This window comes from Folsomia candida, unplaced genomic scaffold, assembly GCF_002217175.1.
Source record: "Folsomia candida strain VU population unplaced genomic scaffold, ASM221717v1 Fcan01_Sc023, whole genome shotgun sequence".
Lineage (NCBI taxonomy): Eukaryota > Metazoa > Arthropoda > Collembola > Entomobryomorpha > Isotomidae > Folsomia > Folsomia candida.
The window spans coordinates 826,278-847,817 of NW_019091215.1; positions in this window are offsets into that span (position 1 = coordinate 826,278).

A 21,540-nucleotide genomic window follows, 5' to 3' on the forward strand; every position below is an offset into this window, starting at 1 on the left:
TTTATATTTTCAGGGATGTAATTCTGAACACTAATTGGATTTAATTTTTGAAATCGGGTCAAAATTCGAAAAGTTACAGCATTTTTAAAAATCCTGATTTTGGCTGAAAATTTTTTTTAAATTCCGCCAAGGGCGAAAACATGCCCATTCAGGAAAACGAAGAAATACGGGGTCCACTTATTTCTGGTCCTGAACAATTTAAAATTAGTCCGGTGGTTATCGGCGATAACCACCTCACACCTCTCCATTGTAAGTAGATTCTGAGATCCTGAAAGAGAGTGCATGAAACTTATTGATGCTGTTCAGCTTCAAACTGGTACATACACAGGTGGTGTAGACATATATAGTGCCGCTATAATGTCGGTGTATATAAAATCCTCCAATAAACATTCCCCCATTAGTAAGGGAGTTCTGTTTCTTCCCGTAAGTTCCGCAAATAATATTTTAGACCAATAATTGGCAAAATATAATTTATAATATGTATGCATAGAGACACCACGATAGGTGTTACCGTCGTGGTAAAGTATAAAACCGATAGGGTCGGTTATGGTCCTCTGGCGTTTGCCATCGTCGTAAGCGTACCTTACAATTACATACATAGGTGAGATGCATATGTCGCATTAAGCTGTGTCTGTAGACATAAGCTAATAATAATGTTGATCTATAGCTCAAACTGATTCGCGATAAGGTACCTATACCAGGACCAACCTGTCAGGAATTGTATTTATCAGGAAGTATTTTATGACAGTGATTGGACATTCGGGACCCCACGGGATGACCGGTCACATCGTTATGCAGGTGGAGCCCAGTAGTAACTTTGGACGCGAACTACGTAATATCTGTTACTATGTCGGACAGCGAGCGTGCAGTTGTCCGCATTGACATTTAACGGGTAATCGAGGATAGCTTTCGAGGTATGTTCGAATTACAAATCCGAAACAATACCCTCGGGTATACTAATAAAATATAACATTTTGCTACTTTTACTTACATTCTGTTTAAAGCAATAGTGGAATATTGTAGTAAGACGTAGGTGTTATGCATTTATGCATAATTGTTATACAAACACAAACCATTTCGTAATCCCTTGTAGTAACGGTGTAACATGTAAGTAGACGATCGGGATATACCTGCACCACATCATATACGCAATATTTGCGTGGATTCCGAGCCGAGATACCCAAACTGAACTGACTAACGTTATCATTGCTCGTTGTGTTCATTCTAAAGTCAAACAACACTTACTGACTGTAATAGAAGTGTTTTTGTCATGTAATAGCTCTAAATTGGTTATCCATACTGGCATGGGAAAATGGCTACAGTGTGGGCGTTACATCCCACTCTTTTTTAAAAATAATTTTTGCACATACTTTTACACGATTTAGTACTAATACAATTTGGACTAACAACTGTTAGGATTATACCTTAGGATTATCTACGAACTTAATGTTTACATATTCAACTCTTCTAACAGACCAAACTTTTATCGTGTGGAATGCGGAGGATGCCTATTTTCCTAGGGCAAGTTGCATGGATGTAGGGACGATTACTCCTGTAAGTGACTCTTAATATTATTTTTACTTATTACATTTAAATTGATTAATATTTAAATACTAACTTATCTACCTATCGGCATTAATACTCATTATTATTATTTTTTAATTGCAATAACGTCAAAAGTGTCGCCCTCACGTCAGGTAATTCGATCATTGTGTTGTTGTCGGGGCAACAAGTCTGGGCTTCCTTAATGCTTGACACAATGGCTACTGCCTTACGGTTGCATATTAAAATCGGGTGTGATCTTAAATCCACTGCTAAGAGAATAAAACTTATGAGAGATTACGATTTTGCGAAGGATAACAAGGATAAAAATGCGACATTCTGTCGTCCCTGTAAACTGGATTTCAATCGAAAAAAAAGCGATCAATTACGCCATTTTGAACAAGAACATGAACGAGTAGTTGTAAAAACTGAATTAAAATATTTGTGCCACATTTGTAACCAATTCAGTGCAACCATACATTGTTTTAACCAACACAGTTGTGCTGATATGAAAATCCTAACAGCGGACGCCCGGGATAAAATATTGATGGACTTTTCCTACACGATTTTCCTCAGCGATGAATGTGATCGTAAAATAGTTAACGCAATATCTCAAGATTTAGATATACCCCTACGGGGTGACAATACGGATAATTCTGATGATAAAACTGACAATTCCGATAACAGTGCTTAATCATTATATACAGAAAAGTGCAGAAAAAAAAGTGCAGCGTTCGCAATAATAATGATAAGGTGCGTTGACTGGCGTACATATTTTTCTATATTCACTGAAAACATATATATAGTTACTTGACACGTGCTGACGTGAACAATAGGCAAAATGTGCAGCGTGTGCGAATTTCTTGTAGTTATCAATTTATAAGATAAGGATAAATGCAAAGTAAGTACTTTTTGAAAATCACTTCTCATAACTACGTAAAAGAATCACATAAAAGTAGCTGCATACTTCATCCTTTCGTTACATTTGTCCACACTTTCCAGTTACAAACATCCTAATAATAACAACTATTAACCACAATGACATTACATCTTCGAAACTTGGTGCTGCTCTTCCTGACCATAATGTGGTACGTACTATTAATATAATAAATATATCATCCTAAGTATTTTAATTGCTATTTCTATACATTTTACAGGAGTTGTGCAGGGCATAAGCACCACCACGCCACCTTAGGTGTGGGTGAGATGATACAATGCTCGAATTGTATCGAGAGAAGTTAGCTTTTATAATTATTTTACTCTAAATACTCTTATTGCTATAATTAATTATTTTTGTTATGTTTTTTGTGGTTTTTAAGATTTGCTTTATATTGTATGGAGTACCGACGACGGTGTCCATCCTCGTGGGAGTTGCGTGGATGTCGACACGCTCTTCAGGGTGCGAAGCATTGTAACTACTTGTCATCACCTTTGGTTTACTTAAACCCAATTTCTTTTTACTTATAGCATCCCTGCAGGCTTGCTCAACATATTTGCACTCGTCCGTACGAGTGTGAGGATTGGGTGTCCAGAAGAAGGAGGACGCTAATTTCTCTCATCCTGCGATCGGAGCATTCCGCCCTTGTTGAGTGGCTCGTTTGTCCACTTGGACGACGGGAAGAAATGAACAATCAATCGCGCGTGCATGCTATCAACCTAAACTACAATTAACCGATAATTATGTTTGATCTATGTCCTACCTTATTGTCAATATTTATAATTTCTAAAACTATATTTCAAAAATTCATTTAAAATCAAGAGCCTTTCAACAACTACCACTCAATTTCACTATATAAATATTTCATTACTATCGTCTAATTACGAGGTCTGTATCTAATTACAAATAGTCCACTATGTTCTATATTCCTTTCTAACTGAATAAACTAAAATGCATCCCAATCACTCGTGCCTGGCTCGAATTAATGTTGGCAAAATTCACTCACTTACTCATAACCAAAATAAATAATCATAAAAAAATTCGTTCGTACATATTATGAATATCTATGAGTCAATATAATTCATACTATATTTCAACAATATTTCCACTAACTGATAACTTAACGTTTAACACCTATAGATGCTTATTAGGCATACTAAAAAAAATAAAATAAAAAATGCTTACAAAGGTACATACTTACTGCAGCATTTACTTAGGAGTTACATATTGATATTGTATCCCTAATTTCATATCAACGCACCTGTAATATTACAAATTTTTAGTATCCTACTAGTTGCTACACACATCTTTTCTGCTGAATCTCACAGTTGTGACCATCATCCTCGCATGACTATAACGTCACATATAATGAATAAATTTTTACCTAATCTTATCAAATCTTCTTTATATAAAACGACACAAATTTACAATATGTATATAACACAGGACATAAACTTCGAGTCATGCACTGCAATCGTATTACTAGTTGAGTAATCGTCGTAGTTTTAGTTGTTGAGGAAAAAAATTCTTAAGTTACCATCTTCAATCCCAACCACCAGGCAGCTGGAACGGGGTCTCTTCGGTTATAGCATTTACTCGTAAAGGGGCGGCCACGGTTTGGGCGTAGGTCATCAGCAATTTACTCGGTGATGGTATGAGACATAGGTAGCAAGTGATTATTAGAATCACAATAATAATAAAACATACCACTATCGTCACTATGATGGTGGTGTATGTATTAACAGGCAGAGCTTGTATGTGCCAATTGTCAAGAATGGCTGGAGGTGGTATGAATGTAGAGTTCTCAACTGGAATTGTTAAGTTTTCAGGAGTGATGACATTCCTCCACTCGTGGTTAATAATATCATCAGACATATTCATCGACATGTTTCCTGACATTAGTACAGCCAGGGATTAAGTGAGTTGATGTTAATGCTTCCTCTTCTTTCGGGCATGGGAATAGGGGAGGATAAATACTGGTGTCTACACTAATTCCGCAGTTACAAGGGATGGTTAGTTGGGTAGTTCCGACTCCCAATAATTCCACGGTAGAAGTGGAGTTGGGGCACATGATGTCTGCTTCCTTTTTGTCCGTTACTACAATAGTCGTATTCCTTGTTCGTAATACTATTGGGCTTGTGTACTGAGTACACACAACTCGACAATGTTTTTTTAATGCTGTAATTGAAGTTTCTGTAGACAGAAAGTCTAAACATTTTATATTAAAAGTGTCAAAGAAGTCGTATGTGGATATCAAACACAATTTATTATCTCCATATTGACAGTCTTCTGTTAATCTTATCGGATAGATCCTAGTTCCCTTGAGCGCAATGTGTTTATGCGGCATTTCTATTAAGCAAACTGAACCGTTGTGTAGAAATGGTACCGGAGTAATTTGGTAGCTACGATGTGGCAATATACGGCGTATTGGTATATTTATGATTATAGTTGCAACTTCTCCTGTTATTGAACATAGGGTGAATCCTTGGGTATTATACAGTTTGGAGGTTTGGTTGATAGGTATTGCCGTAGTATAGTTATATGTAGCGAGTCTTGAATTCAATAGGCTTACTTGATATTGTAAGGTTGCTTCAGAGACAAAATACCTGTGAAGTCGACCCTCAAGACAGCGTTCTACAGCGTTATTGTGAAGGGATTGGAGGGTTTGTTGAGTCATCCCGCTAAGAAGAAACGCCACCTCATCTTGAATTACAATTGTTCGGTTTGCAATCTTGCGAATCTCATTCCTGTCTTCATGCACAGTATTATGTATTTCGTCCACCGCTTGTCCCAGTAACGTCATATGCGTATTGGTCAGTTTTACTCTTTGTACCACTTGTTGATGGTCGGTGGCGAGCATCGCTTCCACATTTCGCACTGCAATTGCTCATGTTTCTTCGTTGCTTGCAAGAATTTCCGTCTCTCGTTGTGTACTGGTGCCGAAAAGAAAGTTGGCAGCTTTCCCCACAAATGGAATAAGTCCTTCAGTTTCGCGAGTCCTCCTTGTCGTCACATTGTTGGCCCTCAATGGACGAGCTTTCAAAATCGCCGAGCGTGCAATCTCCATGATTTTGTCATACCTTTCGTCTAAATGCTCCATATGTGAGGGGAACCGCAGATTTTCTTTGATAGTCACTTCGAATATGATGGGGATAGTTGATTCAAACAATGTAAAGTCAGCTTTCTCTATTCTAATACCGGTAGTCACTGTAATTGATTCTATTGAGAGCATGTGCCCAACTTGGATGAGGGACAATATAAAAAGCCCCGATAGAAACATTATTCTCGGTAATTAATTTGCTTTCTTGGTCGTAGGTTATACAAAGGTTGATCGCTGCCTTGAGTTGATGTAGATACAGACAAACTTTGACTTTGTTCTGCCGTGGTGTCGACTGGACTGAAAGTTGGGTCGGCAGTTTTCTCTTCTTCGCATATCTCAGTCTCCTCCTCCTCAGTAGGTACACACAATCTTGCCTGAGATAATGTAATATTGCTGTCGTTGTCCTGGGCAGGGTCGCCGTCCTGGACGCGTGGGTTGAACAACTTCAGCCTTTCCACGTGAACAACCTCTGTGATATTGGAGTCGACGTCCGCTTGAATTTCGTAATTTACTTGTGAATTTTTTCTCATAATCGTGTATGGTCCGTAGAAAAATGCAAAAAGTTTAGGATTCAATCCTTTCCTTTGAGGATATTTTCGGTATAGTACTTCTCGCTCAATTGGATAAACAGCTTCTCTCCCATACAACATGTAAAATGGGGAAAAGCCGGTTGCTTTATGTACAGAGGTATTGATTGCGAAAGTGATTTGAAACAGAAATTTATCCCAGTCCTTTTGGCTACGGAGTGGGTCCCCTAGGTACATAAATATACTATCATGCAGTACTTGATGACTTCTTTCTATCTGTCCCACAGTTTGTGGATGGTATGTGGTGGAAAGGAGATGGTTGATTCCTAACGACAAGGCTAGTTCTTTGAAAATTGCAGAAGTGAAGACGGAGCCCTGATCTGATTGTATGATGCTAGGACATGAGTGTCGACATATTATTTGCTCCACTATGAATTTGACTACTGTTTTAGTGTCTGCAGTTTTAATAGCTCTTGTTTCCAACCACTTGGTCAAATAATCGCATGCAGATATAATATAGACGTTGCGATTTGAGCTTACGGGATACGGACCACTAATATCTATTTGAATTCGGAAAAATGGAGTGGTGTTGACTCTTATCTTCTGCATTTTGCCGTAAGGCTTTCTCCTAGGAATTTTTCTTGCCTGACATGGTGTGCAACTTTTGATGTACATTTTCGCGATTTGCCTCATCTTAGGGAACCAATAACGTTGGCGAAGCTTCCAATGCGTTTTTGCCAATCCCATATGGCAACCAAAACTGACTGAGTCGTGGCATTCTAATAATGTTTCTGCTACCCATTGCTGAGGTATTGCTAAAGCGTACCTGTTCGTTGAGAACTCACGGTGGTGGAGCACTCCATTCTTCATCGCGAAATTAGGCACGTCTACTCCTCTTTCTAATTTTTCCACCATCACCGCAAGTTTAGGGTCGTCCAGTTGTTCCATTCTCATTGGTCGTAATCCAATGTGTAAAAGTGGCAATTCTTGCAGCTCGTCTATAGAAGAATCATACTCCTCTGTGGGATATCGTGACAAGAAATCGGCACAAGTATTATGATCTCCTTTTACATGCTTGATGGCAATTATGTCATAGTCCAATAAAGTGAACGCGTATCTGGACATTCTGGCGTTCAACTCTTTCTTCTTTCCGTGGAGTAGGAATGCCAAAGCGTGGCAATCGGAATATATTGTGACTGGTACTCCGTAAATAAAGTTCCTTAGCCGCTTCATTGCCCAACATATCGCTGTCAATTCCAAGAGGCAAGAATGATAATTTTTCTCTGCCTTCTTCAGGGTCCGAGAAATGTAAGCACAAAATCTCTCCACATTTTCATCATCCAGTTGACTAAGGGAAGTCGCCATTCCATCATAACTCGCATCAGTGCGAATTATCGCTCCTCTCTCGGGGTAAAAAAATGACAGTATGGGCTTTGATATCAAGAAATTTTTCATGCTCTCCAAACATCGTTATGCTCGGAATTCCATAGATGAGTAATACTCCCTCTGATTAGAGATAACTGATGCTCGATTTTCTTTGCAAAATTCTCTATGTACTTGCGGAAGTAGTTGAAAAAATTTTTCTTCGCTTTGTGCCCAGTTATTGGAGGTTTAATTTGTTTAATGGTACGAATGTGTGAGTCACTGGGTTTAATACCCCCCTTAGAAATCTCATTCCCTAGCAACGTAAGTGATGACATCAAATATTCACATTTCATTGGTTTTAATGTAAGATTCTCGAGAAGCATGCGTTTAAATATTTCCTCGATTTTTCGCAAGTTGTCTTCATAATTTTTGGATGGACTTATGATGTCATCAAAGTAATTCTTGCAAATTTCTGGCGGGAATTTGAGTATACGTAACAGAAACGCGAAGGTTGCAGGGAAATTGGTCACCCCGAAAGGGCACACGAGAGGTCGGAACAAAGAATCGCGGGTCTGAAATGCGGCCTTTTCTTGCGCATCCTCAGTGAGCGGTACTTGGTAATACCCGCTTGCAAAATCTAACGTTGTAAATATGCTGTTACCACGTGCCCAATTAAGGATGTCATCAATTGAATTAATTGGGAAAGAGATTTTCTTGGTAATTAGGTTAAGCTTTCTGTAATCAATAGTGAAGCGCGTTGCAATCTTCTCGCCGTGGTCATCTTTCTTTGGAACAAAGAAACAAGGAGAGGACCAACTGCCGTGACCCTCTACCACGAATCCTTGCTCAACAAGTTTTTGTACATGGACTTGTATATCATCATGAACCTTCTCAGGATGTGGAAATTGTTGTAGCTGAACTGGAGGATGATCGCCAATATCGATATCTAATTGCAATCTGAATGTTCTGCCTATATGAGTATTATCCCACGAGAAGACGTTGCGATAGGTACGAATTAAATTATACAGATTTTCCTTAATTGGAAGAGGTACATCTCCGATCTTGATTTTTGCGAAGTCAATGACACTCTCGGGGATGTGCTTCTTCATGATTGGGGTACTATTAGAGATTGCGCGTGGAATGTCATTAATCTTCAAAGTGTTGGAAAATTTATCCTGCACAACGGTTGAGGAGCCAAATATGAAAGGGTCATTATTCTCTTCTTGCGCATCACTACTGATGTTATTGACTCTAATTTGCCTACTTGGTACCTCAAAATCCTTCCCAGTATAGAATGGAATTAAGCCGAAGTGGGTGGAATGCAAGCTCTTTCTTGACTCTAATACATCTACTGCGAAAGTTCTTAAGAAATCTCTCCCTAATAAGACTTGAGTTTGTGGACGTTGTACTGCGTAGAAGCTGTGAGTCAGTGCACTCCCATTCACTTCTACTTCTAGTTCAGCTACTCCGCAGTCACCAATCCGGTTGCCATTATAATCTGTTAAGCGGAATGCATGGTTGGGCTTAAGTTGTGCTGTACTTACATATTTGTTGTCGACTAACGATGCTGCTGAACCGTTGTCAATTAAAGCAACGAGCCTGTAGCCGTTGATTAAAATAATTATTCTTATGAGGGGATTGGTATTTAGATTTTTTATGTTTCCATTAGAGGTGTAATTGACTTTGAGTAGATATAGATCTTCCTCGGGACGAATCAATCCGTCCGGCCCACAAAGTTTCCCTGATTCGTATTCCCCTGATTCATGTTTCCACCTCCGTATCTGTCCTGTTGGCGCTTGAGTGCATTACACTCTTGAGTCCAATGCCCCGACATTCTGTGGAAATTGCAGTAAGGCAGCTGGTCTCGGTGTGAGTGACCCCCGTCACGATTTTGCCCATCATTAAATCTTCCTCTGTATGACCCTCTATACGATCCTCGCTGATAAAATCCTCCACGGCCATTCCCCCTCTGAGGTTGCGAGTTCATCTCAGCTTGTGAATTATTACCTTGTTTCCATTCTGGTTTTGCGCCATAAGATTGCTCGGTAATTTTCCAAACAGCTTTCATTTTTTCTGCCACTCTGCCAGCCAACTCATCTAAAGGGTTACATTCCTTTGTTGCTATGTTATTAACCGTTGCTGTGGTTATTGCTGTTTCCATCTTTGATTCAGTAGGTACGATGGCCTGATATAGCGTGTGCAATCCTTTTTCTTCATACTTGCGCAATATTGTCATCAAGGTGTCGTAATCACCGGGCATTCCTCTGCATTCAACGAACTGCTGTATGTGCGGATGTAATCCCTTGACCAATAATGCGATAAGATCCCTCTCATCGTACTTGTACCAATCGTCAACTACTCGGGATCTTAATTTTTGAATATATGACGAAGCCTTTTCGTGTGTCAATTGTTTTTCAGCCAACATCTCTAACACAGTTTTAGCGTCATCAGTATCCATGGGACAATTTTGCATAAAGTCATACACGAACTGGCCCCACGAGACTGTAGAATCGGTTTGCTGATCTCATGTATTATAAAATACTGTTGAGCCGTAGGGCTCATGATTGCAAGTGGTAGGTATAATTTTGCGGCTTGTCCATGAACTCCTCTCGCCTGGGCCCATCTCGAGAACCGTGGTATGAATAATTTCAACGCCACCTTTGATAATGGCATACTATATTTCGGCATCTCCACACTTGGCAATGAACTTGTGTACGACATTCTTGCTACTTTCTCTGTCTGAGAAGCTCTATTATTACAACGTCTAGGTGATGGGCATAAATGACTGGTTCTAGGCAAAATATAACCAAATGCGGCACCTGTTTCCGGGTTGCGAGGTCGAAACGCCCAAGATGGTGTGATTCCCGAATGTTGTCTAGCAACTATATGTGCGTCTGATGTAGTGGTCGTGTCCGAGATATTACTAGAAGATTTATTATTACTAGGAGATTTATTATTACTCTCGGTTGCCGTTTGATACAATTTGCTGGACTCTCTGCTGGCCTCCCTGCTTGAATGAGTACTGGATTTCTTGCTCGAAGATCGAATAAGCTCCTCACTCAAATTTCGACTGTGTTTCTTAGAAGAATTTTTACTTGCATTGGACTTTTCACTAGACCGAAGATTTTCACTGACTTGCTTGTTGGACTCCTTGGTAGAATGTTCGCTCAAATTTGAAGTGGCCTCTTTATGAGAATTTTCACTGTCCTCCCTATCACGCTCTTCACTAGTCTCTTTGTCGGTGTCTCCCCAATGTAAGAATCTAGCTATAAACCAACTGAGTCTTGGCTTGGGAACATTTGTCACGTCAATAGCACTCCCGGCTTCCGACGCACTACTATCGTCTGAAAATACGTTCTCTTGATGATTGCTTATCTCGCGAGCCCCCACTGGAGATACACGAGGTGTTACTGCAGGAAGTTGACTATTACGGCTTGCAGATCTGTCACTAGCTACTGAACTTGTAAAATAAGTCCCCTGCACTGGAGCTTGTGGTACACTGTATAACTTAGGTATGACTTCGTTACTGTCAAGGGGAGACAATCTCCGTGGAAAAAGTTCTCTTCTCGATTTTAACACTGACTCTCTGCGTGGAGTACTGCTCCTTGACACATCCAAATTATTCTCCAAACTGCGTAGTGATGGATAAAGCGCGTTTGGTACTTTCTGGCTTTCCAATCGACGCACTAAAGAGGAATCCAGAGCTTGGGTTCATAATGTCCGGTGTAGTGGCACATCTGTAACCTCTGCGTCGTGTGTGGAACTTATTTCACTCCTCCCACTCGAACTCGTTAAGTCCCCAAAAAAAGACTTCATATCCCATCACACCTCTACTGATAGTTCTCGCTCTTCTCGTGCTGCGAGAAAACGACCTGAGTTTGAGCACCAATGTAAGAGGGTGGTAACGGTGGTGATGAGGATGATGAGTCGGTGAGAGAGCGATATGCGGAATAATGTGGATGATACGAGCTCCGAATTACGAATGTCTTTATTGTGGTGGTGTGTTCGCATTATAAACTTACAACATATGGTGCTCATACAACATTGTAATTTCTTGAGTACTGCCACCACTCATGTCTCACTGCTGACAAAGTCTAAACACTTGGTATTAAAACCAGTAGTAAAATATCGTAGTAAGACGTAAGTGTTATGCAAAATAAACCATTTCGTAATCCCATGTAGTTACGGTGTAATATGTAAGTAAACGATCGGGATATACCTGCACCAGATCGTATACGCAATATTTGAAATTTTGCGAAGCAACAAAGTGAAGGCACTTCGCAAATGAAAATTTTGTTCAAATATTTCGAACTTTGGAATGAGAAAAAATCACAAATTACCGTTAGTTACGGAAGTTTTGCGTCTGAAATTTACCAAATAAGAAATTTCTTAAATATTTCGAAAGGCAGAACTCCCTAGATTTCTGGCCTTTTCCCATTGCAAAATATTCTATATTTGCAGAAAATATTTTGAGAATTAAATACTAGCCCTGGAGATACGCAAGTTCGATCAATTTTCAAGCAAATTATTTTTGGAAACTTTATTGTTTTGCGAACGTTGCTAACGATGAGAACTCGAAGATGAATACCCTCAGATGCCGAGATACCCATACTGAACTGACCAACGTTACCATTGCTCGTTGTGTTCATTCAAAAGTCACACAACACTTACTGACTGTAATAGAAGTGCTTTTATCGTGTAATAGCTCTAAATTTGCCATCCATAAGTCAAACTCAACTTAACGATTAAAATTCACCGAATACTTCAATCAACAATACAGGTTTGGAGTCTGCAATAATCGGCTGCCCATTGAGAATTATTGACAAAGCTCCACCTCAGTAGGGCCCTTTGTTCTTAGTGGCGATTGGGATACAGGCGACAAAAATCTCACAATTGCATCCTTAATTCGTTCATCCGAAACATTTATATGATAGGAGATGCAATATCCATCGACGGCTTAATTGGAAGAATTAACCATCGTTTTAAAAAATCATTTCTCCTTTTGAATACTACGCTCAATATTGAACCTCTAAAGATCACCCAATTACAATAATAACATTTGTGGATCGATTTAATAAATACATAATAACTTTCTCCGAAGAGTTAAATCAGGTTTTGGGTATTAACTAAACAAAGTTCCAAGTACATAGGTCCAATATACACTGGAATTATTTCAGCAGGTGACGATGCATTGAATGTGCTTATTGCCGATCAAAAAATTATTGCTACGTTTATAGAGAAGTCTACGCAGCCTATCCATATCCTACATCGGCGAAAATAATGTTGCAAAACTTAACATAAGTAAAATGCACGCACCAAATTGTCCATTTTCTTAAACTCTTGCATAATTAATTGACTGAAATTATGGGCTACTCACAAGTTCACTCTTCTGTAAGTAGACATGTAACAATGCGAAAAAATTATATTAAAGATTTAGTTTTGGAGCACAAATATTTGGATAGGATATATTCTCATATCCTTTGCGTTTCTGAGGACCTTCATCTACATCTCACTGAGTAAGAAAATTAAGAAATAAAATGCAAATTAAGTTTGATTGAATTTGAATACAAATTACATTAATGGAAGGACTACAAACCCTTGTAACTATGTATAATCATTTCAATTTCCAGTGTTGGGTTTTGCATAATTTTCAGTCTAGTCTAAATCATTAGTTGCGAAGGGTCTCCGAGTTTTGGGAACATACAAAATTTTTGTCAATCCAATTGCTTGACATGTGGAATTGACGAAGAAAAATTTTCGTCTCAGCCAAATATATTGTCAACACTCTTAAAAATAAGTTACCCTTTTAAGAAGCAAATAGAACTCTTACTCACGTAAATTATACGAAATCCAGGGAAAACTAAATTCCTTAGCAAATTATTGTTACTCTGGATTTGGTACACTCTTAGAAATATTTTTTGAAAACACTTTTTATTCAAAATTAAGTAAACTATGGTAAATCCACAGATATCTTTGCTCTTTATCAAGCTAACGTTACTCCGGATTTAGTTTACACAGTTTACTTATTTTGGGTAAAAAGTGCGATTACTTTTCAAAAGGGTAATAAGAGTGTGCATTGTACTTCAGGAATTCAGAGTCATTTACTTTACAAAGCGGTGGCATTATTTTTAAGAGTGTACCGTATATTGAATATGTACGGTTTATGGACTAGATTAAAATATACAATCAATAAATCCATATAATTATACATATTTATATAGTTTATATGCAAGTTACACGCAGTAAAACGAGGATAATTATAGGAAGATGTCTTAACTAATTAGCCGGAACCAAGATCTCCGTCTTCGACGTGTCCATTTTTTGGAGTCCTCCATTCCACAGCATTAGATGGGATTGTGTTAGATGGGATGACTCTCAAATTAAAAATGTTTAAGATGAGGATCTGAATAGGAACGATAAAAAATAAAGTTTTTATTAATTTATAAATAAATTTATTGATTTCGAAGTCGTGTTTTATTTAAAAGCGAAGTGCACTATGAACGAAATTGTGGAAAAGTTAGGAATGGTTGAGTAAGATATTTGTCCAACGGTTGTATCCAATTATACGCATAAATTTGCATAAATTTGCATAAATTTTACACAAATATTGTGTCACACTTTTCCTTAATTAAATTTAGATCAATTTTATACAGAGTAGAAATTCTAAATAGCTCACGCTGATATGATGGACGGGCTTAATGGATGAGTTGAATTCATGAAGCTGAGTGTGCTAATTCGCCGTCAAGACCTGAAAACAGAAGAGAGTAGAGTTGTACAATTCTGAAAATTAAGAAAGTACGATGGGCCAAATTTATGTGAATTTTCAATTGCAACTTTCACTGGTATAATTGATTGGTAAATAATGTATGCATTGATATTCTACAAAATGTGTAAATAAAAATTTAAAACAAAAATCCAAACCTGAGTATTATATAAACTCTTAGAAAACTGGTATTAAATCATTACCAGTCATACATACATGTATGTATACATAAATATGTATATGACTCTGTCTGCACTGGTAATGACGGGCATTACCCTTTACGAAAGTTGCAAAAGTTGGCAAATTTTACTATACTCGAACCAATTCGGTAGGGATTTGATACCAAATTATTACCAGTATGGAGTATACATATTCAAGTATGTGAATCTACCAGATTTTTAACAGGGTGTGTATGTAAATACGATCGAAAAAGTTTGCGTACCTATTTTTCAATATCAGCAATGCAAACTCCAAAGAAACATTTTTAAGGGCTGCAATTTCCACTGGGACGAATTATGGTGAAGACAAAGTTTTGAACTACATATGTAGCTATAAATATACTTCTTTTTAATACGGAAAGCTCGGTTTGCACTTTACATACGCACATAAAATCTTATCGGAATTAAGCCTCAATTGTATCAAAATTTGTTTAAAATTGGGGAATATTTCCCACAACGAAGTTATCGACGGGATTACATTTTAAAAACTTTTTTGTAAATTCGCAAAGAGAGATCAATCGGCTGGCGATCATGTGGTATGTACAAGTTAATTGCGTATTATGCAAATCATCAATGAGTATACAGTCTGCTCCAAAATATTTCGTCAATTAGTTAATACTTGTCATATTAAAGCATACTGCGGGGCCGTGTTGTACAGATTTGATAAATCTTGGGAAAATTTTTAGGCACCCAATTTATTGGTACATCGCATATTATGTGGCTCAATTATCGTGGGAATGACATGATGTTTCGATACATAAATTCGTCGTGCACGACCCCCCAACCCTGACAATACTGTACCCTGCAATAAGAAATTTCTTAAATATTTCGAAAGGCAGAACTCCCTAGATTTCTGGCCTTTTCCCATTGCAAAATATTCTATATTTGCAGAAAATATTTTGAGAATTAAATACTAGCCCTGGAGATACGCAAGTTCGATCAATTTTCAAGCAAATTATTTTTGGAAACTTTATTGTTTTGCGAACGTTGCTAACGATGAGAACTCGAAGATGAATACCCTCAGATGCTCGTTATGTTGCTAGTTACTTTTACTCGTGTCACCTCATTTGGATGAGTCTGACTACCCATGCTCAGTTTCGGCGATACACTCTTAATAATCCTGTAAAGTCACGCGGCTAATGGTTTCTCGGTAATAAATTTGGTCATAAAATTTTACTTGGTAGTAAAAATTCGTTACCATCATGGTAAAAGTTTATTACGAAGCCATTACCACACGGTACAACTTATCATTACCACTTTGGTAGAGTCATATACTTGTGCTTTTCGGTAATGTTTATTACCAGATTATTTACCGTGTACGGGCTTTCCGTGCTTATCTAGTACACTCCATGTTTCTCGCTGTATGAATAACTACTAAATACACTCTTATAAATAAAGTTACTCTTTTGAAAATTAAATGCATCATGAACTCTGTAGTAAGTAAGGCATGCTAAATCCAAAATAACGGTCAGTCAGTGGCTGGGCTAGGATATTTTCAGACGTGGGGACTACAAAAAAATTTATGCAAAATTACGATTCTATCACAATAAGTTGGTAGTATCCTACATATTTTGATCAGATTAATTTTAAATTGTTCAAGCTCAGAATTAGGCGGATCAATTTTTTACCTTGTCTTCAATGCATGTAAATAAATATTTTCGACATTGGCGGAGTTTCTAAAAATTGTAAGCTAATAAATTGTCTAGTTTGTAGAGTATGAGTCACCATGAATATGTATTTATGTGCATTGAGTTATTTTTTTTATTTTCAAATTATTCATGTAAAAAAAGATTATCAGATTCTACTTCACGCATTTAAATTGTCTAAATTATGTGTCGCATGCTTGCGGTAAATTTTAAGGTTGCAGAAAAACAAATTAAAACTTTAATGAAATATTTACGTTTTGGCTTATTTTCTTACATCAATTACTATTTTATTTATTTAATTCGTTCAATTTTTTGGCAAAAAGGTCTTCAAAGATTTTTAGCAAACGCGGGACGACAGAAATTTACCGGCAGTATTTGGCAAGTAAGACGACGTCATTGTCGCGACAAGTTTTTGAGCAGCATTCATCGTTACTGGTGCAAGAAGCCCCACGTGATTTACAGCTCTGAAGATTGATAAAATTAAATAAACCCACGAACAAAAAATTATTTACATATACATATTCAATTATAAAATATTTTAAAACTCACTGGACTCACTAAGCTGCAAACATTAACATAACCAATATTTCTACAATATCCGCTGCAACACTGCACTCAAAATAAACTGGTAATAAAATGACGAAAATATTTACTACCACGTGATGGTAATTACAACTGATACCACTTGAGGTAATAAAATCATTACCAAAATCTTTACCAGAGTCGGTACAGAGTAGTGTTAAACCGACCGTAATAAAATGTCAAATGCATAGTATTAAAAATGTTACCAAGATTCATACCATTTGGAATAATTTAATGTTAAACTTGGAAACATGAGCATCGTTACCTGTGTGTAATGAAACATCTTCAAAATCTAATATTTCCTCATCCTCCGGTAAACAAATCTCAACCTGACCAAGTGGCGGTTTGTTTAAATCTTTTCATTCCATTCGCCATTTTATTTCCACACAGTAAGTGTTATTCCCAAAATGACAAAATTAGTTCGTGTTTCTAACCTCGCAAGGGGGAAGAAATTAACAATCCTCAACGAAGACTATCACTTATTTGCAGATTCTGGTAAGTACTTGTAATTTATTTATAAATTGTAAAAATGTAATATTTCTACCGGCAAACAAAATATAAATACTTCATATTTTTTATTTATTTTTCAGTAAAGGTAAAGTTCGGAATTAATGCGGAGATAAATATTAGTTTTGAAGATGACCAAGGAGCAGAAGTAGACGATGACATTTTCCCAATTTTAATGTCCCAAGATCAAATCCCAAATTTGGTTTTGATTGTAGCAGGAGAAGAAAATCCGATTGTATTTGGTAAGTACAGTAAGTATATTTTAAATTAAAAGTTCATCGAAAAATGTTACACTCACACAAATTTATTCTAATCATTAGTTAAGAACCCCCTATCCCCATTGGTAAGCTCAACAAATCAACCAATCTTATTCACTAGCAGGGAGGATGAAGAAATAGAAAATTATAAGCAGGTAAGTTGCCAAACTTTTTACAATTATCCAACTTAAATATTAATTTCTTTGATGTCAAGTACATACATATATACTTATTATTAATGATTACTTCAGATTTTATTGTCGCACCTCGAGCAGAACCATCATCTAAATCAATTAGTTGAGCAAACGAAGGAAAAGGCCTGCGTCGATTCTGAAGCTTCGTCAATTTTGATTAAGGATTTTGTAGCCTTATTTGTTCAACTGAGGGGGTACAAATGAATCCACGGAATTTTATTCATTATTAACTAGCACCTGTAAACTTGATTAAATATTTTGCAGGGAATCTCCAAGCTCCAAGGATCAACAACTATTTGCGAAAGCAATTATTCTTGTTGTTCCTTTCTGGCGCTATCAGGGACCCGGAAGCACAAATGGCACTGTGAGTAATAAAAATTGAATTGTGTTAAATTATATATGCAGATCATTTTTTTATTATTGGCCAGTTTTATTATTTTGACTTGAATTTGTTAATAATCATGGAACATTTTTTTAGGATATTTTGTATGACGAAGTTACAAGATCGAGACTTATTCAAACTCGACTGAGATTCCTTCACACAAATCTAAATAAGGGCAAGGCTAAACCTGCACAGAAAAGAGTCTCGCCATTTACTGGTGGACCATCCGCGAAAATAATCTCACTACCAAAACCAGATGGTGAGCCGGAAACAATAATTCCTCCGACGGACGCCATAAATAAACTTAATGGACTTTGCCCCAAAAACTCGACAAAAGAAATAAAGCAATTGTTTCTGGAGACACTTACCCACCGGACATCTTTACGAAAGAGTCAGCACGCTCATTCTCAAGCTTAACAAGAAATTTTTGGACTGCGATTTCCTAGTGAGTTGTAATAATAACAAATTCTTATTTATGGTGTTGTGCTTTGCGCTATATTAATCTCAAAGTTTAATAGCTGCTAACCATATTTTTTTATAAACACAACAGATTAACTACGAATTTTCGGTTATGCACGATGATTTGTCAAACAATTTCCTGAATGCTTGGCCATCAGTTGCGCAAAAAATTATTGGAGCCGCTCCAAAAATTTGCAAGTCACCTGGACTCACAAAATTCTTATCGGAAGGAATTGGTAAGCATAAGTTGTGTTTGAAAAGGCTAAGCATTTAGTTAATTAATCAATGTGACTGAAACAATTCTGATAGATTATTGGGATCGTAATATTTTCGCCCTCTTTTGCCTTTTGTACTTAATTCCACCCACTGCCAAAGGAAAAGGAAAAGGGAGCCGAGCAAAAACAGATGATGCAAAGGAGATCTTAATTTCGTATTTTAAGGTACAAATATTTCATTACAAGTCATGGCAAAATTCTGCAAGGTTTAAATATATATTGTTATTGGTTCAGACTGGAACTCCTCTGCAATCAATTCTTGACACTTGGAAGGAAGAACAAACTCAGCCAAACCTGATCTGCCTTGGAGACGCTTCAAAGGAATTGAACTCCTTTTTCATTATCTGTGACCGCCACATCCTGCCCATAGCTGCGACGGATACGACTCAGGCCATCGATACCCTGTTCAAGGCTCACTACGTATTTGCAACTGAGTACGACAAAACTGTGTCTGGAATTTGGAAATTTATCCAAGTTTTCATATACAAATTGGACGTGGAAACGACTTTACTGCCTCGAAAAGTGAAGCAAGTCTATACTCAACTTGGATTTGCATTGGAGCAAGATGTTTAAGTGTCAGGAGTGTTCGAAGTATTTTAATACAATTATAGCTATTAAGGATCATTTAAAATATGTTCATGTCTATGGGCACCTAAATTTTAAAAATATGATTTGTCCAGGTGAATCTTGTACTGCCGAATTAACAACTTGGAGCGGATTTTGGCGTCATCTAAAACAGCTCCATAATAATGTAAATACTGAAACAGACCTTCCGGTTCATCATGAATTAGAAATTAGTATAAATGACAGACATGGTTCTGAACCACAAGATTTAGAGCAAGGAGTTGAGATCACAGTTGATTTAGGAATTAAGTTGTTCACTAATTTGCTTCACAATTTTTGTTCGTCATTACTAGCACGCGGGGTTAATAATTCAACGGTAGATTTAGTTGTGAAAGAAATGTCGTATAGCTTCTCAGAAATATTCAAATTAGTTTTAAAAATTGGTCAAAATTATTGTATCGAAAATTTTGAAAAATATTCTGTTCAGATTACAGGATTACTGTCAGCGTTTTCCAATGTGAAATCTTCGTATCAAAGGCAAAAGTTGACAGTACAAAACGATGACATAATACTTCCGGTGGAAATTAGTCTAGGAAGTAGAACAGAAATGCGCATTCGCGAAAACAAACGACAACAAGTTGTAGTGCAGGACACATTTATGTACATTCCAATTATAAAAACTTTAGAAAAAATAATTTGCTGCCCAGACCTATGCAAGTATTTAGAAACTCCTCCGAAAGCAAGCGAAGTTTTATATGAAAATTTTAGAGATTCCAATAGTTTTAAAACTAACCAGTTATTTATGAAATGTCCGAATGCATTTCAGATTCAGTTATTTTACGATGATTTCGAGACCGTGAATCCTTTGGGGTCAAAAAAAGGGATTCACAAAATAGGAGCCCTATATTTCACTTTAAGAAACTTTCCAGATTATATTAATTCTCACTTAAGTAATATTTTCCTCCTAGCTCTTTTTTACAGTGAAGATGCGAAAAAATATGGTTATAATTTGATATTGAGTTACATACTTCCCGATTTTAAACTTTTAGAAAGCACAGGCATAGCAATTCGGGGGAAAACTTTCTTGTGAACGATATGTACTTTATCACACGATAATCTTGGTGCAAATTCACTTCTAGGCTTTCATGAGTCTTTTAATGCAAATCATTATTGCCGTATATGTTGTACTTCCAAGTCCGAAGCACAGTCAGTTTTTGATCATTCGCAAATGGTCATTAGAGACCGAGAAAATTATAGTGATCATTTAACTAACTTATCTCATGGTGTTGTAGCTCCTTGTGCATTGAACCAGCTTAATTTTTTTAATTTCTTGGACTCCCCAACAGTAGACATTATGCACGACATTTTGGAAGGAGTTGTTCCATTTGAATTAAAAATAGTTATTCAGAAGTTAATAAATTTAGGTTGTTTCACCTTGGACCAAATCAACCAAAGATTGCTAGCCCATGATTTTGGAAAATTGGAGTCTAAGAACAGACCAAGTCCAATTAAGCTAGACGGAAATAGTCATCGCATTGGGCAAAAGGCAGCACAGGCTTGGTGTCTAGTAAGGTTTTTGCCAGTTATTTTGGCCGATCTGATTGTAACCGAGGAACAAATTTTTTATTGGGAATTATTGATCCAGTTGTTGGAGTGCATGAGCTACTTGTTCTGTCGAAAATTTTCAGTATCTACTATTGAGTGCCTTAAAATTAGTATAATTAAACACCACAAATTATTTCTGACCCTCTTTCCTGACCATAGACTGCTACCGAAGCATCATTTTATGTGCCACTACGCTTATATAGTTACACAAAGTGGCCCACTTGTGTCGCTTTGGACCATGCGATTTGAAGGAAAGCATAACTATTTTGTTCAACTTTCAAATCGTACAAAAAATTTTAAAAATATTTGTTCTTCTCTAGCCCACAGGCACCAGCAATACATCTCGCATGTTTTTAAAAATGGAAATATTCATGATGGTCTGGAATTGGACAATGTAGTTGAGGTTAAATTATCAAATTTTTTAGACTCATTCGATGTCATTGAATGTCTTTGACAAGTTCAAGGTTTTGAATTGTATTCTCCAGACACAGTAATATATACAACTAATCAAATTTGGTACAGAAGTTACAATTACAAAACTAATTATGTTGTTTGTTTTGGAGTTGGGCCATTATTCCCTAGATTTGGTATTATTTCTGAATTTCTTGTAATAAGTG